Consider the following 20979-nt stretch of genomic DNA (forward strand, 5'->3'; position numbering starts at 1 on the left):
AACTTGGGCACCGCCATATTTGCGGTTAGCGTTTCAGTCTTTTTCTCGCTTCCCTTCTTAGCCACACGCTGACGCGACCGCGCAGCGCTACCTCCTAGGCGAAGCTGCGTTCAACGCTCGCCAGGTGGTGATCTGTTGGCTATTCCCCGCATTTTGACTTGAAAACTGCTTTTGTCTCTATGTTTAAAACTGCTGATTGTTTTAAATGTGATTGCTGCTTTTAACCTGAATAACGTTTAGACTTGTTTCGTTTTTAACTTTTGTACCTGGCTGCTCATTTTAATTGGCATCTTTACACAAGCACAGGCACCTTGCACTTACACCCATTCTCGCTCGCCCGGCAAAGTATTGGGAACTTGGGCACCGCCATATTTGCGGTTAGCGTTTCAGTCTTTTTCTCGCTTCCCTTCTTAGCCACACGCTGACGCGACCGCAAGCCCGTCTGCGCCCGTCCGCGCTCGGCCCGGGCTCAGGGCATGTCCCCCTGGTCCGTTTGCCACCCATCCTATTAGGTATTCTCGTGACCATCTTCTGGAAATGGCTCATGCACCCGCAAATATTAGATGCCCCAGATGGGATCCAGATGGGATCCTCACCTGATGGAGGAGGCACAGGAGTTACATTGTCCAGGGTGCTCCTTTATCCTGCCTAGCATCTCGATGAAGAGTAGTCCCCTTTATGCTCCCACTTTACTGACCCCATCAGCTCTGCCACCCATTAAATGCCTTCTGCTTAACGCTAGGTCTCTTATTAAACATAGCGTGGAATGTGCATTATTTATGGAGGAAAATGATATTAAGCTGGCCCTGATAACAGAATCCTGGTCCCATGAAGCCTCTGGCCCTGACTTACTCAAAGCTACCCCCTTAGGTTTTCACTGCTTCACCCAAGACAGACCCTCTAGAAGAGGTGGTGGATTGGCAGTCCTTTATCATGACTCTTTTAAACCGAAATTTACCAACGCCTCCAACTCAACTTGTGAAGCCTTACTAATTAACATCCAAATCTCACACTACGAGACCTTTAACTGTGTCCTTCTGTATCGCCCCCCTGGGCCTAGAGGGGCTTTTCTAGATTCCATTGGCTCCTTTCTAGAAGAGGGACTAAGTAATACCAACTTTACCGTTTTGGGCGATTTTAACTTTCACTTGGATGATGCGAATGATCCTGATAGTCTAAAACTGCATCAAATATTTAACGGAGGTGATTTTAAACAACTAGTAGATGACTCCACCCACTCTGCAGGCCATACGTTGGATGGAATATTCTCCAACTACCCTTACCTTGTTTACTTAAAATCACTGCCCCTAACTTGGACTGACCACACAGCCATTCTATTTGAACTTAAACGCATTTCACTTAAAAACCCTAAACCTCTGGACAGAACCATGTTAAAATCTAGGTGCTGGAAAAATATCAGCAGCCACATTCTAAATGATCTATTACATAATTCACTTCCTGCACCAGTGACCGACATAGATGAGGCAGCTACCACCTATTCAGACTGGGTCGATCTGGCCTGCAGTAAACTAGTTCCAGATAAAACCTGCATTACCAAGCGGGTACATCCTTCCGCCCCCTGGTATACTGAAAATCTAAAGAATCAAAAACTAGAATGTAAAAAATTTGAACGTGCTTGGAGAAGAGAGTACTGCGACATTAGTAAGGAAGCGTACAAGTTAGCCTTGGCAAAATACAAAAAATTAGTGCAGGAAACAAAAAAGCTTTATTACGGAGAACAGATCAGAGGTGCCAGTTCTTCCTCCAAAGAGCTGTTCAGAACTATCTCCCAACTAACCTCTCTCTCCTGCCCAAAAATTGTAAGCACCCCGGAACTTTGCGAATCACTAGCTGCATTTTTCCTGCAAAAGGTTGATACTATCTTTTCCTCATTCACCTTTGCGCCGTCACCCTCCCTACAACCGGCGCTAATAGGTAATAAAGAGTATGACAGATGCCGTCCAACTCTCAACCATTTTATTCCTTTGGAACAGCCGGGAGTCATGAAACTCCTCTCTGAAATTCGCTCCGGCTCCCCACTGGACCCCTGCCCAGCTTCTGTTTTGAAGATGGTCCCAGAAATCATTGGGAAAGTTCTTACCCCACTATTCTGCTCCATTTTTGAAGCCGGTTGCTTTCCTGTCCTCTGGAAAATCGCCTCAATTCTCCCTCTTTTAAAAAAACCCAATTTGGATGCCAGCGACCCGAACAACTATAGGCCAATCTCGCGTCTTCCCCTCCCAGCCAAGATGATTGAGAGAGCTATGAATACCCAACTCAGCCAATTCCTGCAAACGAATGCATCTCTCGATTCCACGCAATTCGGGTTCCGTGCAGAGCACAGTACTGAGCTGGCACTTTTAAAATCCACTGAAGAGATTAGGGAGGCCTTGGATCAGGGAGGCGCTGCCATCCTTATCCTTTTGGACCTCTCGGCCGCATTTGATACGGTCCATCATGACGTCTTGATGGACCGTCTTACAGCGGTCGGGGTCGGAGATAAGGCCTGGGATCTCCTGAAATCCTTTTTGAGTAATAGATCACAAACGGTGGACCTTGGTAAGAACAGTTCTAAGCCCTTTGTCCTGCCATGTGGGGTTCCACAGGGGTCGTCGCTTAGCCCCACATTGTTTAATGCCTATGTCACCCCACTGTCCACTCTGGTCAGATCTTTCGGCTTTCAACTGTCTTCGTACGCCGACGATACTCAAATTGTGCTGTCGGTCAAAAAGGGGGCAGAGGCAGAAACAGCCTCTAAGTGTCACGACTGCATGAAGGCGATAGCTACCTGGATGGCAGCAAACTGCCTTAAGTTAAACGCTGGAAAGACCGAGGTCATTCTTTTTGGTAACACTACCAACCTTTGGACGACAGACTGGTGGCCGTCATCCATGGGCAGACCTCCTATCCCAGTATCAAAGGCAAAAAATCTAGGGGTGCTCATTGATGCCAAACTCTCGTACGAAGATCAGATCAGCAGGGTTGTATCTTCCTGCGCCTTTACTCTTAAGCTCCTACGCAAAATCAGATCCCTCCTTCCAGAAGATTGCCTAAAAATCGCAGTAACGGCACTAATCCTACCACGGTTGGATTATTGCAACAGCCTCTACATCAACATTCAAACAAAACAGTTATCGAGACTTCAGACCGTGCAAAACGCCGCAGCCAGACTACTCACCGGTATACCCAGGTTCACATCAGTAAGGGCAGGGCTTAGATCCCTACACTGGTTACCGGTTGCAGCTCGAATTCAATTCAAAGCCCTATGTCTAGTCTTCAAAGCCCTCAACGGCATTGGCCTGAATTCCTTAAACATTCCATCCAGTGGTATGTGCCAGGGAGAACACTGAGATCTCTGACATCCAAACGCGCTATTCTTCCCCGCTATTACAAACTCAGATGGGGTGGCAGAAGTTTCTGCCACTGTGCCGTTAAGGCCTGGAATAGCCTTCCCACCTATCTCAGGAACTCCCCTGGATTACTCCCATTTAGAAAGGGCCTGAAAACCTGGCTCTTCTCGTGAATTCTCGGCCCTCTGCTTTCTTAGATAGGTAGCGCACAGCGCCAGGACACCCCGGGTAACAGTGCGCTTTAGAAATCATGATAACATAACATAACATAACATATCAACTCGATTGCAGTGCCTAGGGAGGACTAATTAGCAATAGCCTATAAAAATGTCCTCATAGAATTTCTAAGGTTAGCCTTGCCTCTATCCTATCCTCCAACACATTAGTGTCTGTAACCCTCCCTTCAGTTCCAGAAAAAAAAGAAATACACATTAACTGCCTGAGACTGCATTTTAGGCAGAGCAGCAGGCGCTAGCTGACAAACTCCCCTGATATTCCCAAAGAAATATCATCGAGGACAACATAGCGATAACTTTGAAATCGCGCTTGCCTGACAGATTGTAAGCAGCCTACGCCTTTTAACTCATTAGGAATTTTGCGCTTTTTAAACTTTTAAAACTTGCACTTACCCCCCTCGCTGTCTCTCCTGAGCCATCTCCCTTGTCCACCACGGGATATCCCGGTTGTGTGGAGGGAGGTACTTCCGGCGGAAGGAGGTCAGCGCACCAGCTTTTCCTTACTTGCTCATTATGGGCAACGGAGCGCGCAGCGGATTCGCTTTGACTGCATTTTAGGCAGAGCAGCAGGCGCTAGCTGACAAACTCCCCTGATCTTCCCAAAGAAATACAATCGAGGACAACATGGCGGTAACTTTGAAATCGCGCTTGCCTGACAGGAGGTCAGCGCGCCAGCTTTTCCTTACTTGCTCATTATACAACTCATGGGCAACGGAGAGCGCAGCGGGTGTGCTCAGCGGGCACGCCAAAGGCAAACCCGTCTGCGCCCGTCCGCGCCCAAACGCCACCTGCCGCCAGAAACCCTGCCCATTCCAACATAGACCATGGCGCCCGCGCCAAATTCATCTACTCGAGCAAAGAGCTGATGTCGATTGGAAGCAACTCCCCCCTCACCCCCCTCCACTGCCACAGCAAAGGGCCAACTCTACCTCTAACCCTGGAAGGCTTCTTCTCCTGCCCCCATTGTCAATTTCAAAGCGTACATTGCGCTACAGACCACTGTAACACCCGCTCCCCCTCCTCCCCGCCCACCACACACCACCAAGAGAACATAAGGTGGGCACCCTCCCTCAAACCCACTGGGAATACACTTCTCCCTCGGTGTAACTGGAAAGGCTTCCTGGGAAATGTTAGATCTCTCCCCAAGCACGCAGTAGAGCTTTGGGATCTTCTGGACAACGACTCGCCCGACATTGGCCTCATCACTGAGACATGGCTAAAACCCTCAAACACTCCAGCAATCACCATTGCCTTACCCGATGGGAATAAAATCCTTAGGCTCGACAGACAGTCCAGAACCGGGGGTGGGATTGCAATAATCCATCCTGGAACAGCACTCTAATAACACGATTGAGATCCTGATTTTCAATCTCGACCTCTCCCCTCAAATAAACTGGAAGGGAGCTCTGGTCTACCGCCCCCCGGGCCCCCTAGCTAACTTCTCTCTCTTGCTACTGGAATTACTTGCCCCCCATGTGATCTCCTCCAACAAATTTATGCTAATGGGAGATTTCAACATTTATAGTGAAATCTTAGCCAATACAGATACCGCATCCTTCCTCAATGATCTCTCCACCCTCAACCTTAATAAAATTAACCATAGACCCACCCACTCAGCCGGAAACACATTGGACATCATCTTCTCTAATTCCCCCCTTCTCACATGCAACGCTCATAAACCAGTCACTTGGTCTGACCATGCCATCATTAATTTCCAGCTACAGGAACTTAATGCGACCCATTGTTCTATTACTCAAAAACGACCCTCATACAGACAATGGTATAAGATCAACCCTGACACTTTTGCAGCCACCTTTATCGCACCAATAAACTCTCCCCATGACAAACTAGAAGACAGCCTAGCACACTTCAATCAATCCGCCCTGGCGACCATCGACAAGATTGCTCCTATAAAAAAGAGCTCATCCAAACCCACATCACCCAAGGCAGCATTGTTCTCCCCGGAACTCCATGTAGAAAAAAACAGCTGTAAAAACCTTGAAAGGATATGGCGTCGCACCAATCTTGAAGCCAACAAAGAGAAGTACAGAACCGCCTTGTCTCTCTGCCATAAAAATATTAAACGTACTCGCAAATCTGACATAGCTCCTCAACTCAGTACAGCTAAAAACACCCCTAAAGCAATGTACCAAATTCTGAAAACTTTCACTCATCCCATAGCATGTGAGACTACAGAAGTCCCTTCTCAAACACTCTGCGATAAAATTAGTAACCACTTTATACAAAAAATAGACACCATCTATAACAAAATCATCTCCTCAAAGAAACCCCCTCTTCAGATACTACCCCTGATATCCCCCCACACTACCCACCCAACCTCACTACCCTCCTAAAATTCCCACCACTCACACAAGAAGACACTGAGTCCATAATGGCCAAAATCACCTCCAGCTGTCCCTTAGACATAATTCCGGCCAAGATCATGGCATCCTTAGCAAAACAACTCTCTCACCCAGTCTGCTCCATTCTAAACCAATCACTGGAGGAAGGACATCTACCTCTCGCCTGGAAAGCGGCCCAAATCATCCCCATCAGGAAAAACACTAACTTACCCTCAGATAACTTGTCTAACCTCCGCCCCATCTCCCTCCTGCCTTATCCAAGCAAAACCATAGAAAAACATGTGAATAAACATCTATCAGACCACATCGAAGCAATTGGCTACCTTGACCCGACCCAATCTGGTTTCCGCCCAAACTATAGCACAGAATCTGCCCTCGTAGCTGTCACCGACAACATCAGACGCACCCTAGATCAAAACCAACCTACCCTCCTCGTGCTATTAGACCTCTCGGCGGCATTCGATACGGTCGATCATCAGATTCTGCTCACAAGAATCAGAGAGGCGGGAATCGGGGGGACGGCCCTGAAATGGATGAACAGCTTCCTTACTAATCGCTCCCAGACCATCAATCTCAGACCTTTCCGGTCTAATCCTCAAGATCTTACCAAGGGAGTTCCACAGGGTTCTTGCTCAAGCCCGACCATGTTCAACATATACATCTCCCCCCTGGCTACCTTATTGAGACACTATGGATTCGTCCCAACATCCTACGCGGATGACACACTGCTCACATTCTCCTTCAACAAAACCTCCCAGACAGCTCAATGCACATTCTCTTCCGGCATGATGGCCATATCTCGCTGGATGGAAAACAACTACTCCAGCTGAATGCCGGAAAGACGGAGGTCATGCTCTTCGGTGATGCCCCTCTCCTGTGGAACCCGCAGTGGTGGCCTCCAGAACTGGTCACCCCTCCCACCCCGGCAACTTCAGTAAAAAACCTCGGGGTGCTCCTCGAACAGTCCCTCACTATGAAAAAACATGTATCACGCACAGTGGGCTCATGCTTCCACATACTGAGCCTTCTAAGGAAAGCCTTCCCCTATCTCCCCGACTCCATCAGAAAGACCCTTACCCAGACCTTAGTGCTGAGTAAGTTAGATTATTGCAATACTCTCCTGATCGCAGCCAACGAGTCTTCACTTGACCGCTTGCAGGTGATACAGAACACCGCTGCTCGTCTGATCTTAAATGCACCTTACAGATCTGCCTCTCTCCCCCTCCTCCATCAACTACATTGGCTGCCCATACGACTACGTGTAAAATTCAAGATCTGCTGCCTCACCCACAAAGCGATCTGGGGAAACAGCCCTCCCTATTTCGCGGAGAGACTCCACCTCTACACTCCCCTCCATCCCTACGCTCCAGCTCCAAATCGCTCTTACAAGTCCCCAAGATTAGGAAAGCACGAACAGGAGGAAAATGCTTCTCCTACCAGGCCCCCCGCATTTGGAACCAGCTACCGCTGGCCTTAAGACAATGCCCCGACTACTGGAAATTTAGGAAAGCTCTCAAAACCGCCCTGTTCCCAGCCTGATTACCTCGATCTATGCTTCACTGCCGCCTCCGAGCGCTGAGATACCCTCTCGGGGGTGATTCACCGCGCTTTATAAAATAATAAATCAATTAATCAAAGCTGTACTCCTTAAGGATCCCATTCTTGTTACAAGCCATCCTTCAAACCCTCATAAACATGCACATGCAGTGTCAGTGCAAGGGTCTGGGTAAGAAGTACTTCATACCTGTGGAGCCGGTAGGCATAGCATTTCATCTGAACCAGCAAAAAAGTCTATTTATCACTATAATCCATAGAAAATGGTATGCTGCAACCATCCATATATTTCAACATCCCAGGACATAAACAGTAGTCCAATGTCAGGCTAGAGGTCATATTTGGTGCATCCCTAGAGGACACAGAATGGTTTCTGGACCTCAGAATCATCATGGATAGGCCATCAGTGCACATGCTTGATTGGCATGTTAACTGGCCGAAAGAAAAAGTAAGCATAGCAGTTTCACATGCAGTTGGGTCACTCAAGGCAGGGGGACAAGGCTGTTTGCTATGCAGGGGGCATTCCTTGTCAAATAGAGATCATGTAGACTGTTTGTCACCAACTCGTATTTTTGCCAAAGTAGCTAACCAGATTTCAGATGCCTCTTTGAAATGGCAAATCATTCTTTAACCCCAGTATCAGTCCTGGCAAGCTGGAAGCAGCAGGAAACACCCGGCTCCCAGCCTCCCAATAGCCAATCACACCGCTGCAATGCAGCATTGTGATTGGTCTGAGCGCCGTGGATCAGCGCTCAGCCAGGGAATGGGGGCCTAGGCATGTTCTCCACATAGCCTGTAATGCAGCCTGCATGGAGAAGATGAAAAGAGCGCATAACTGTTTGGCCGGCCCGAGTCATGTGCGCTTTGGTTGGGCAAAGCACTCCTCCCCTGCTCCTCTGTAGTCGGAGCAGCCCCACCCCAAATGAAAAGCTGCAGCAGAAGAAAACATGAAATGCTAATAACGCAAGTTATCATTTTATGTTTCCTTTACTTCACAGCAGCGAAGCAGTGGGGCGACGCACCTCTGCCTTAGCAGACAAGCCGCCACTGCCCAGGGCTCCTCTCTAAGGACTACCCTTTTTAATTTATATATGAGGCCATTTGCAGATATCGTCTTGCCGTTTGGGATGTCAATTGTTTTCTATGCAGATGACACCCAATTGGTCTTTTCCCTCACTACCACTCAAAATTCTGTCCCTTCTCTGCTAGTTCCGTGTCTTGAGAAGGTTGCTAGCTGGATGAGTGGTTTTTGTCTCAATTTACACAGAGGAAAAACTTAGATTATGATTCTCGGCAATAACATCAATGCCCCCTGGAGTTGCCAAGTTGTCTCGGCCCCCCTCCCACCCAAAAAAAAGCCATAAAGAGTTTAGGAATGTGGCTGGACAACTCTCTTAAACTGGAAGTCCAAGCATCAAAGTTAGCAGCTGTTTCCTATGGTATTCCTAGGATGTTATGAAAAATCCTCCTCCTCTTTCCTTTTACCTCAAAGAGATTGGATGTTCATGCTCTGATGCTCTCACGTTTGGACTATGGCAATTCTCTTTACCTGGGAGCGCCAAAAGCTACATAAGGAGCTGCAGGTTATACATAATTCGACCTCCCGGATTTTGCACAACCTTCCAAAACATCAGTCAGCCTGACTTGCCTTGAGCACCCTTCATTGGCTCCGGGTGGCAGAGAAAATCAAATTTAAATCACTCTGCAGCGTTCATAGGGCACTACGTGGGGAAGGGCCTTCAATCAGTCATTCCTTGGTATTGCCCTACTTCCCTGATAGAACTCAGCGCTCTTCCATTGCACATCTGGTCATTGTGCCCTTAGTTCGGAAGACAAAATTTGGAGGTCGCTCCTTTGCTTTTAACGTGGTTAAACTCTAGAACAGCCTTCCTGATTCATCGCTATCAGAAAATAAGGAACTTTCCTTTCCCAAATCATTAAAGACCTGGTGCTTCCAAAACAGGTCACTATAGTTTCCTCTTTCTGTCTTGTGCCACCCTGTCAGCACTGGGATGCTTAAGGGTAGCTACGCATTATTTATATACTACATAGAATAGAACAGAGTAGAACTCAGGGCTCTAAGCCTTGCATAAATAAGAAGCTGGGAATAGGCAGACTACATGCACTCGCTTTGGGTTTGTGAAAAAGTTGCTTTGTTATGGAAGCAGGATAAAGCTAGCATTTTACATCCTCTGCCCTTACGCCATATACACTGGTAAATGTCTCTTGCATCAAACTGATACAATGAATTAACTGCAAATTCCACCCACCCCCTACCATTCTCTCCAACTTTTCTCGTCAAACTACTATTACCCCTGCCAGAACCCAGAGCATTATGATGGTTCTTCTCCTGTAGGACCATACATGGATCCACAATGGCTGTTTATTCCCCCTTTGAAAATGATACCACCCTTTGAGATCTACACAGAAAAGCAGGGGAAAGGGGTTTGGGATGAGATAAGAAATAAGGGAGTGTGGGCCTTGCCCCAGTAACAGTGTCTTCTAGAGTAGCCTCCCATAGATCTAAGTTTTCTGTATTCTTGATACGTGCCTAGCTGGATGAAATATAAAATAATGAAACTGCTAGGCTATCAGCATCCTTGTCTTCACTCCACTCCACTCTTCTCCATGTCTTCCCAAATAATCTCCTGAATAATCTCTAATGCTGAAAGGGAAGATCAGTGATTTGTCTCTAATTCAATACAAAACGTATGTAACTAATCCCCTGCGCAATAAATATTTCTCTTTTTCAGATATATCTCTTTCCTTCCTGTGTAACCTTCTCTTTTACCACTCTAGTTGAAAACATTGAACTGCAAGTTGGCAATGCCACCACAGCTCATCCCTTAAGGAAAAGAATACCGCTTCTTCATCCTCATTTCTACTTGGCAGCACAAGCACAGGGCCTCATTTACAAGGCAATTGCACTGCCGGTGCATCACTTTTTCTGACGCTTGGGTGGCACAGTGTGCCTGCCTATATTTACAAGGACATGTAAAGTCACCCTTCATGATTTTCCAAGGGCTTGTAAATATGGGCCAATTTTACGCATTACTCTGCGTGAAAGGGGGCGTTCCATAGGTGCTGCTTTAGGTGTTCCCACACAACATTCATGGAACCTGACACATTCCCAGATGTACAAAGTTTTTTAAAGCTGGGAATGAGGCAAAATCCTACGCCTCCCCAGTGGAGGCACAGAGTGGTTCAATGAGGAGAAATATTATTATTTTTCCTCTTTTTATGCGTGCTGCATTCGGCAACATATATAGAATGAGGAAAATGACATACATTTTTGTTTTTGTGCAGGAAGGTCTCCCTGTCTGCACAAAAACAATCAGCCCTGCAACGCAGGCTCTCTTGCAACATGACACAAGGGTGCCAGCGCTAGCGCATGGCAGCCAATTGTGCGCCTGCGCGTGGGAAAGCACACAAATGTATTTTATTGTTACTAATACGATGCATCCCTGTGCTTTGAAAATGATGCAGATTGGCACAGCAAAATGGCTTCCGGCGCCGCACTGTGTCATTTTTTTACAAATGAGGCCCTGACTGTGTTCGTCTGTGGTGCACTCATTAGGAGTTGAAGATTCTGCATGAGCGCACAATGGTTTCCGCCATATTTAAGGAAAATTGAAGTCAAACAAAAAGATGCTGGGTTTTTTTCAGTTTTCTCCTTCGCATATTGGTGTGTTGAGTCGGCAGATAACCGCTGCGAGTCGTGCTGTTAAAAGTTCAGGTGCATATGGGCCCAACTATATTTGCCGTGGCCTCTCAGGACAATACAAATGCACATGCATTATAAAGGGGGGTGGTGGCATTACAGCAAGAGCTGACAACTGGGTAAAAGGTTTGAGTCTTGACTTCAGCCCAACATCCTGTGATTCTGGGCAAATCTATCTCAAGGTGCCTAAAAAACGAATGTAACTTTGTGTAATGTAACTGGTGCTCCGTATAGCACTCCAATACTTTCATGTCGACTTTGTGCTCTATTAATAAAAAATAAAAAACCTTAATTGACAAAGCCCTGTCCCAGTGCGGTCTCCAAGCTGTGTTTTGGGCAAATCTGATAGTACTCATAGGCAGCAGCGGTCCGTGGAGGGAGTTCCGTGGGGCGGAAAGGCGGGGCGGGGGAGGGGCTGAGTGGGGGGTACTTAACACCGGAATATGGATAATTGGAGGTAAGTAAACAATTAAATAAATAAAACGAATTTTGTAGCGCGCGCTGCACTGCATTTTGTGATGCAGGGCGCGCAACGAAATTCGTTTTATTTATTTAATTGTTTACTTACCTCCAATTATCCATGTTCCGGTGTTTAGTACCCCCCACCCTGCCCCTCCCCAGCCCCACCTTTCCGCCCAACGGAACTCCCTCCACGGACCTCTGCTGCTCATAGGTAAGGGTGTATACTAGGGGCCCCGTCTACAGGAAAATGACACAGCACAGGGTTGCAAGCCATTTCGCTGCCCTGTCCTGTGTTATTTTCAAAGCAAGGGGATGCATGTTATTTACAACAATACATGAGCTTTCCCCTAAGCTGACGCACATTTGGCTGCCATGCGCCAGCGCAGGCAACCGTGCGTCATTTTGCAAGAGTGCCTGCGCTACAGGGATGATTGTTTTTGTGCAGGAAGCGACACCTTCCTGCACAAAAGCAATCATTAATGGCTTCTTCCTCTTTCTATGCATGCTGCAGAATGCAGCACGCATAGAAAGAGGAAAAAACGTGGAGAACTAAAAGTATTTCTCCTCATTGCACCATTCCTACGCCTTAGGATTCTGACACATTCTCAGTTTTACAAAATGTTTTAAATCTGGGAAAGCATCAATTTCCCTAAATGTTGCGTGGGCGAACCAACAGCAACACCCATGAAATGCCTCTTTCACTTAGAGTAATGCGTGAAAGAGTTCCATAATTACATGGCCATGAAAAGTCATGCAGGGTGACTTTACGTAGCCTTGTAAATATGGGCAAGTAAGACCATTGCGCCGCAGGCACGTCTAAACAAATGATGCACCGGCGGTGCAACGGGCTTGTGAATAAGCCTCTAGAAGTATTGATTGGCAGAGGGGTGTTAAAACCATCAGCTAATACAGGCGAATTAAGGGGCATATTATCAAGCTATCGCTAAAACGGCGATAATGGGCTTGATGATATGCTCTATGGAATTCCAATTGAAGGACGTCTAACATGGGCTTCAGTTGGAATTCCATAGATCATATTATCAAGCCCATTATCACCGTTTTAGCGGCAGTTTTCTGCCGCTAAAGCGGCGATAATTTTATCGCCTGGCTTGATAATATGCCCCTAAGAATGTGCCCTCTTCTCGTCTTGGAGACTTTGCTTCTTCCATAATTAGGCGGGAAGAGGATAATGTGAGGAAAACCCGCGGAGATAGTGTCTTTCGCTTCTCTTCACATTATCCCCACTTTTACTCCAGAATACCTCAAATTTTAGGGTAAAAATATACAAATTGAGCGCAATAGTGAAGTGACTGAGAACATGAAGAAAAACTGCGAATCCAAACCACATTTTTCCCTCATACTCTCCGTGTGTTTTCTTCAAAAATGGAAAGTATAAATGAGGGTCTATGTGTTCCAAGCCAGCCTCTCCTCCCGGTATCGAACAGGCCCACAGAGTGATTTGAAAACCAAAGACTGAAATTATTATCTGTAGTTTGGGGAGTTTTCTGCATGTGGTAGTCCCAATAAAATCAAATGCCCTTTTAACCTGTTTCGAGAAACTAAGGGGCATATTATCAAGCCAGGCGATAAAATTATCGCCGCTTTAGCGGCAGAAAACTGCCGCTAAAACGGCGATAATGGGCTTGATAATATGCTCTATGGAATTCCAATTGAAGCCCATGTTAGACGTTCTTCACATTTAACATGGGCTTCAATTGGAATTCCATAGAGCATATTATCAAGCCCAGTATCGCCGTTTTAGCGCCTGGCTTGATAATATGCCCCAAAGTTTGCCTACATCTACCCAGCTTGAACGTGAAGAGGAAAATAGTCTTCAAATCAACTTTTGCAAAACAGGCATATCTGTGTTGTGCACCACCAACTTTCACATTAAGGAAAGAATGTAAGTTAGCATAGAAAAACTACGGGCGGGTGTAGGCGTAAGAAAATCGGTAAACCTTCAAACTGAGGGGTGGCCGGGATCAATTACTTGTGTAATAAAACTTTGCACACCCCTACGAAGAATTCAGCTTTGAGCTTTCCCACAAGTTCTTGCGGCAGTGGAAGTGAACTCACGACATATTAGCCTTGACTACAGTATGTTGTACAGTCTTAGTAGTACAGTAGTGTTAACACACAATCCAGACAGATCTGGGCTGTACTTCAAGTCAAGCGATGCTCACAGCTACATTTAGCAAAACAAGCATTCAGAGAATTCCCACCATAAGCTGCTGAACTGCATACATCCGGGTGAACAACAAAGCCAACAAATGGACTGTGACACCTAGCTATCAAATGATTTATAGTGGCTCAGTTTTCGTTTATAAAACTGTCAGAGGTGTGACTGATAAATCCTGATATATGTTAAATTCAGTGGCTTATGATAAAAGTTGCTTGCCAGGCGGCGACAGCTGGCTGCCTCAGCAAACATGTCCTACAGCTACCTTCACCTCCGAGGAATGCTAATTGTCGTTTGATGCAATAAAGTCTGTTTAAGGTCCAAAGAAAAAACTCCTTGTAGCATGCAGAATACATGTAACAATGCAGGTTCCAGCTCTTACAGCTGCTCCTTTGTACAGTTACCTGGCTACATCATTATGCATGCTAATAATCTATGGATATGGGCTGTATAGAACATCTGTGCCCTTCTGGCTTCAGCATCTCAAATATCCCTTAGAGTGTTAAAGAGAGAGTTGGAATGATGGTCTGGAATCCCAAATCACAGCAATGTATTGTGGTCTTGAGCAAGTTGCCTGATATCCAGATAGGGGACTCTACAGATGCAGAGAACTAAGGGATGGTGGAACGAGGGAATTGGAGATCAAGAAATACACTTTTAGAAACCGTACAAAAATAACAGAAAAGGCTGCTCTGTATAAGAACCCCCTTCTTTGGAGCTTTCTAGGATTGGAATGGAGTCAAGATTACAGGACCATAAAAACATCCCATGTTGAATTGGCTTGGGCTTCCTGGGGTTAAATATCTCCAATTGTGACAACAGGATTTATTTTACCCCTGGAGTCCCGTGCCACCTTATTCTGTGATGAAAAACAAGGTCCAAGTGCACCCCTGTACCCTTCAGTCTGATAGTAGTGAAGCAGGACAATCCAAGGCTTAGTCAGGGAGGTGGTGTGGTGTGAAGACCTAGAACTGAGTAGGGAGCACACTAACAATCAATTGAGCAATGTCCAGCCATTACTTTCACTTTAACAGCAAGCACAGCTAAATAATACACATAAACAATGTAACAGATACAAGGAAGCAATACCCAGATCCCCATTGGCCGTCCGGAACTAGGATTATGCATTACTGCCTTGACTAGTCTGTACCCAATGCAGTAGAGGCCACACTTATAGTGTTTGACACAGAGTTGTCAAAATTTACAATCCCCTGCTTACTGTCATTAACCAGGGATATCACAATGTACTATCCCTGGACTACTGTCTTTGACTCGCCCATGCAGGATCCTCTACCCTCTTTTACACAATCAGTGGGAAAAAAGTTAATGCTCCTTTTGGGAACACTGCTCCTGTGCAACTAAACTGTGTGGTTTGCCCGCTGTCCCCACTTTGATCTAGTACATGTCATTATAAAGAACTAAGGTCAAGGGTAGAAAGTCTTCCTAACGGTGTTATGTTGAGAGGATGGACTTGCAGACTACAGTGTCTTCCTGGCCCGACCAAGCTCAGTACCACTCTCAGACTTCATTATCGTATCCGGTCCCAATCACAATCCCCCACCCATATAAATGAAGCGTCTACAAAGAGCTGATCTAGCCACACAGAGTGAGGGGCCAGGGGCACAACCAGAGGGCTGAGCTGGCGGGGTATTATAAATAGGGTTCTACGACCGTTCACTGGGATTCCTGGGCCACACGCTGAAGCTTCTATATCGTAAACCTATTTAAAAGGCAGCAGAACAATAAACATGGTCAAAGACAAGCATAAAGTCGACAAGTAAGAGGAAAGGAACCTGGATGTGCCCTGATAAGGTACAAGAGGCAAAGGTGCAAAGTGGAGGATGTGACACCCCTCCCTTCAGCAGACATTGATTTCAGCTACACTGAAACCGTGAAAGTGAGAAGGATTTTTCCAGAGCCTGCTCTAGGCCAAACAAAGATCCTGGGCAGCCTTAGGCAAAAGCCCTCCATTTTGAGATACCATTTACACAAAGGATTCTCAAAATGGCTTCATTTTCAAACCCAGCAAAGCAAACACAGGTTCTATACCTCACACATACAGAGTGTACATGTATCCCCCATTTGTGTTGCACACTGATGAGAAAAGGCCATAGTGAAGTCAGACAGGTAGATCCTTTTAACAGGAGAGGCCAGGCATCTACCCCCTAAAGGCAACATATAAAAATACTTTTTCCTTCCCTATAGGTAAATGCTGCCACATCTGCAACTCTCTCTCAGCCCTGTAAAATGACAGCAGTCACTTTATTAAAAATTGAAATATTAAAAACTATTTACAATATGAAAAAAATAATTAAAAATAAAAATAAAGTAACATTTATTTTAATAAAGCAAAATATTTAGACATTATTATATAAAAGATTTACATTTGATAATTTTGTGAAAAATGAATGTAAATAATGGAAATATTTTCAATGTTTTGTTTTAAAAATATAATTTTACATTAAAACTTATTTTTTATATAAAAAATGGCTTCATATGATTTTGAATTATGATTTAATTTTTTATCTCATGGAATAAAATTTAGGAATGGTAGTACATGTTAAAAAAGTTATATGATTTACTAATAGTCATACAAATGTTATTTGAATGTTAATGGGTAAATATGAATATTTAGGTTTGTTATTTTGGTTAGTGTGTTTTTAGATTAAATTTTAGTTTATTTTATAGTTAAAAAATTGTATGTGAGTATGGAGTATTGATTGTGTATATAAAATGTTTAATTTGTATTACCTTGTTTAAAATGTTTTAGATTGCAGCTGAAATAGTAAATTTCACCTCTTTAGCATCCAACACATTCTTCAAATATCCTTATATTGGAGAGGGAATAGTAGATGTCACCCTTTTATTGTCTAACACCGTCCCCAATTTAGTTAGATTGGAGTGGGAATAGTAAATGTCGCCCCTTTACTGTCCAACACCTTCCCCCAATATGGTCATATTGGAGTGGGAATAGTAAATGTTACCCCTTTGGTATCCAACCCCTTCCCCAATGCTGTTAGACTGGAGTGGGAATAGTAAATGTCACCCCTTTAGAGTCCAACACCTTCCATGTGTTGGTTAAGATTGGAGTGGGAATAGTAAATGTCATCCCTTTAGTGTCCAACAGCTTCCCCCAATATGGGTAGATTGGAGTGGTAATAGAAAATGTCACCACTTTAGTGTTCAATACCTTCCCCCAAAATGATTGAATTTGAGTGGGAATGGTAAATGCCACTCCTTTAGTGTTGAACATCTTTCCCCAATATGGTTAGATTGGATTTAGAATGGTAAAGTTAGCCCCCTTTAGTGTCCAACGCATTCCCTCAATATGGCTAGATTGGAGTATGAATAGTAAATGTCACCCCTTTAGTGTCCAACACCTTCCCCATGCATGGTTAGATTGGAGTAGAAATAGTTAATGTAACCCCTTTAGTGTCCAGTGCCTTTTGCAATATGGTTTAATTGAAGAAGGAACAGTAAATGTCAACCTTTAGATGTCCAAAAACTTCCTCAAATTGGGTTAGAATGGAGTGGGAACAGCAAGTGTCATTCCTTTGCTGTCCAATACCTTCCGTAAATTGGTGTATATTGGAGTGGGCATAGAAATGTCACCCTTTTAGTGCCCAACACCTTCTTTAAATTGGTATAGATTGAAGTGGCAATAGTGAATGGTACCCTTGTAGGGGCCGATTCCAATCTCGTTTGGAAGGGCTGTGAATCGGATGCGAAATTGCCTAAATCGATCCTGAGCCCTTGTTCCCGATCGAATCATTCCCAGTTCCTAACAACCAAGTACGATGCCTTGAAAGACTTAGCACTGACCAAATCGGTTCAGGAAGGCATTGGGAGAGATAGAGCTCTCCAGAGGCCTCATACAGCTCTATTGAGTAGGTTTTCTAAACGAGCAAGTATGATGAACGATTCGGACAGCCTTCATGATTCAGTTTGCCTAGATCAAAAAGGCTGCTGCAATCGCTCTTTGGGGGCCCGTAGCAGGCCCCCATTCATTCGGGCCCTCTAAATTGGGCCCGTGGGAGTTCCCATGAGTACCCCCTTTCCAACCATGCATAGTGTGGCGGGCACCATGGGGTGCCAGCCACAGGATGCACGATTATCCCCAACCACCACTTTTGTCAATGGGAGCCTGTGTACTCGTTCGGTACGCAGGCTCCCATTGAAGTCAATGGGAGTCCGACCGAATCAATAAAATTGACAATTGTGCCCCATCATTTCCCTGTTTCTGCCTGGTAGCCATTTTCCTCAGACAAACACCCATTTTGTGTGTGACATGCTCTCAGCAACTTGTCTGGAAACTGTCTTTCACATCCCCATTGAATCTTGCACAACCCCCTGCTCCTTGTGGTCGAGCCAATTCCAAAAAGCCTGCCTGTGTGCCTTCCCCCAGTTGTGCCAGAGACTCAGCCACATCCTGTCCATTGTTGGTGACTCAGCCTGTCACACCAGCTGCCCTGTGACCACCCCCAACTGAAAGAGGAAGCACGAGGTTAGGCCCTGAAACCACACCAACTAATAGAGGAAGCACAAGGCTGTACACTGTGAACACACATTTCTGTGGTTCTGCCAATTCCCAGATCCAGCAAGATAGTTCCTGTTTTACACAAGATGGTTCCTGTTCTTGACTCTAAGCCAGAGATAAACCCCCGAATGAGTAAGGGCCTTCAACTGAAAGAGAACACATTTCCACACATCACATGCCCTCTCACGAGACCCAAGACACGCCCCTACCTTGACACATCTGTTGGAAATTACTGCTTGTCACTTCCCTTTTTCTTGTCACTTCTCCTTTCTTCTTTTTCCTATTGACTGAAAACTGTATAAATATTCTAATGTGTGAATAAAACTGAAGACCACTCCTGTACCTGCTTGGTGCTGGAGCTCTCCCCTTAACTCGAGTTACTGGACCCTTTTTTTACTCGAACGCCACGGACTCCTCTCTTTGCTTTGACTGAAATTATGATTATTAAGTATAGAAATTCTGAGATGAGGTAATATTGAATTAATTTACCACATTAATTGGCGCCCGAATAGGGACATTCCCTTTTCCCCACGCGCCGGCGATTTTGGACCCGGTACTGTCCCCTCCTCACCTTTGACGGACTTCAAAGTGCTCAACGCGGGGAATTCCCGCTAACTCCCTCGAGGCAAAGAGGGGGACCAACTGCGGCCCGGCATCCACACGAGGCGGTGAGGAAAATTGCGGAACGTCCTGAACCATAGCCCAACCTGTGAAGAGACGAATCCGAGGTTCTGCGAGTCCCACCTTAGAAGCTACGCGCATTTTTAAGATCTTCAAGAGGCCTTCCAGTTATTTTTTTTCGGTGAGTACTGCTGAAAAGTATAAAGACAGACTCACCACTTTGTGGGTGCGGTAAAGATACAGGTTTTTGTTGGTTTCTCACTTATTTTGTGAGGACTGCTAAATTAGAATAAAAGACCGACTCACCACTTTCGTGGGTACGGTAAAGATATATGTTCTGTTTTTTTTCTTTTTCTCTCAATTCTAAATCTTTGAAAAATCTTGCCATCATGCCTATTTTCTCGAAAATACGTAAGATAGGAACCAAAAGGAGTATTCTTGAGAAGGAAATTCCCCTTCCTCCTCGGGATACTCCAGGATACTTCATGTATGCAAAACATGGTGTTGGTGCAATTATTTATTGTGATTTATGGGTGGATTATACTAAAGACCTAGAACACAGATATAGATGGCCTGAAAATGGTACTTTTGACATGGAATGTATTATAAAATTAGAGGAACAGTTGTGGAAGAAAAAGGGAGTCCGCCAGTCACAAAGTGACTCGGTGGAATTATGGAGAAAAGAAGCCAATAGGAGGCAACAGAATTGCATAAAGTTGAAAAGGGTAAGAGAATGTCAGAGCAGGCCAAGAAAGAACAGTTACAAGAAATAGGGAAAGAAGGAGTTAGTGAAAGGAATAAAAGGGAACAAACAGCCATTTCTACTGGTTTTTATCCTGTATTGCCATCTGCACCTGAAAACCTTAACATTGCACCACCTAAGACACAGCCTACCGCCCCATCACCAGAGGATACTTTCACCAATTTCCTCTTAGATACTCCACCTCCATATGAGGTTCCAGTAATTCAACACCCTCTGCCTCCACCACCCTTTTTACAACATAACACACTACCTCTCACTCCAGAAGGGGGTGCCGTAGGTCCAGACCCAGATAAAACAATTCCCGACTGCCCCTATGACCCGACTCCGAGCAACACAGGGGAGGCGGGCCGAATAAGTAAAATACTTCATAACTCCTGGGAAGAAATAAGACATCTACCAGCAATTGACACGTTTCTTCAAGCGGCCTCTGAGTTTCTTTGTACTGGAGAGAACTCACGAACCACTAACACTATGACTACATGAAGATCACACCCTGTAAAAATGCACATGTATAGGTTCCTCCTTTGCTGCTTCATAAAACACATACAAGCAGAGGAAAGAAATGTACCAGTTTCACTTTTTGACTTATTAGATTCCGCATCCGACCACACTAGTCTAGAACTTATAAATGATGCACTAGACAGGTTCACCCATAATGTGACCCGTATTCTGCAAAACTTGCAAACAAATGAAGAGAATAAGAAACTTGAGGAGGAAATTACTGCACCTACTGAAAAAGTCCTACCCGTTCGTTCTTCCGTCCCTAATTCACGAACACCCCCGCCTACATTCCTCCAAGGTCACTCTGAACGGTCATCTCCAGATGAGTTATTTGAAAAAACATCCAATGCATTAGACTACTGGTTAGACCAGGAACCTCCGCTTACACCGGAGGAGGAGGAAATAGCCAGAACTGCGACCCTATGGGTCTCTCAATATAAGATATATGACAATGATCTCATAGCCCAATTTTTTCTAGCATTACCACGCTCACATCAAAGATTAGCAAGTCTCTACATGGTAAAACATCTCATCACACTCGAAGATTTTCTGTCTGACTGCGCTGATAACATGTTCCTCCACAATAGTTCAGTTTTTCTCAACACACTTATAGATTTTAGACAGAAATACCAGAAAACGACTGAATATAAATCTTTCAATAATACTTGTGGACCAATTAATAGACTTCCTCA

This window comes from Triturus cristatus, chromosome 8, assembly GCF_964204655.1.
Source record: "Triturus cristatus chromosome 8, aTriCri1.1, whole genome shotgun sequence".
NCBI lineage: Eukaryota > Metazoa > Chordata > Amphibia > Caudata > Salamandridae > Triturus > Triturus cristatus.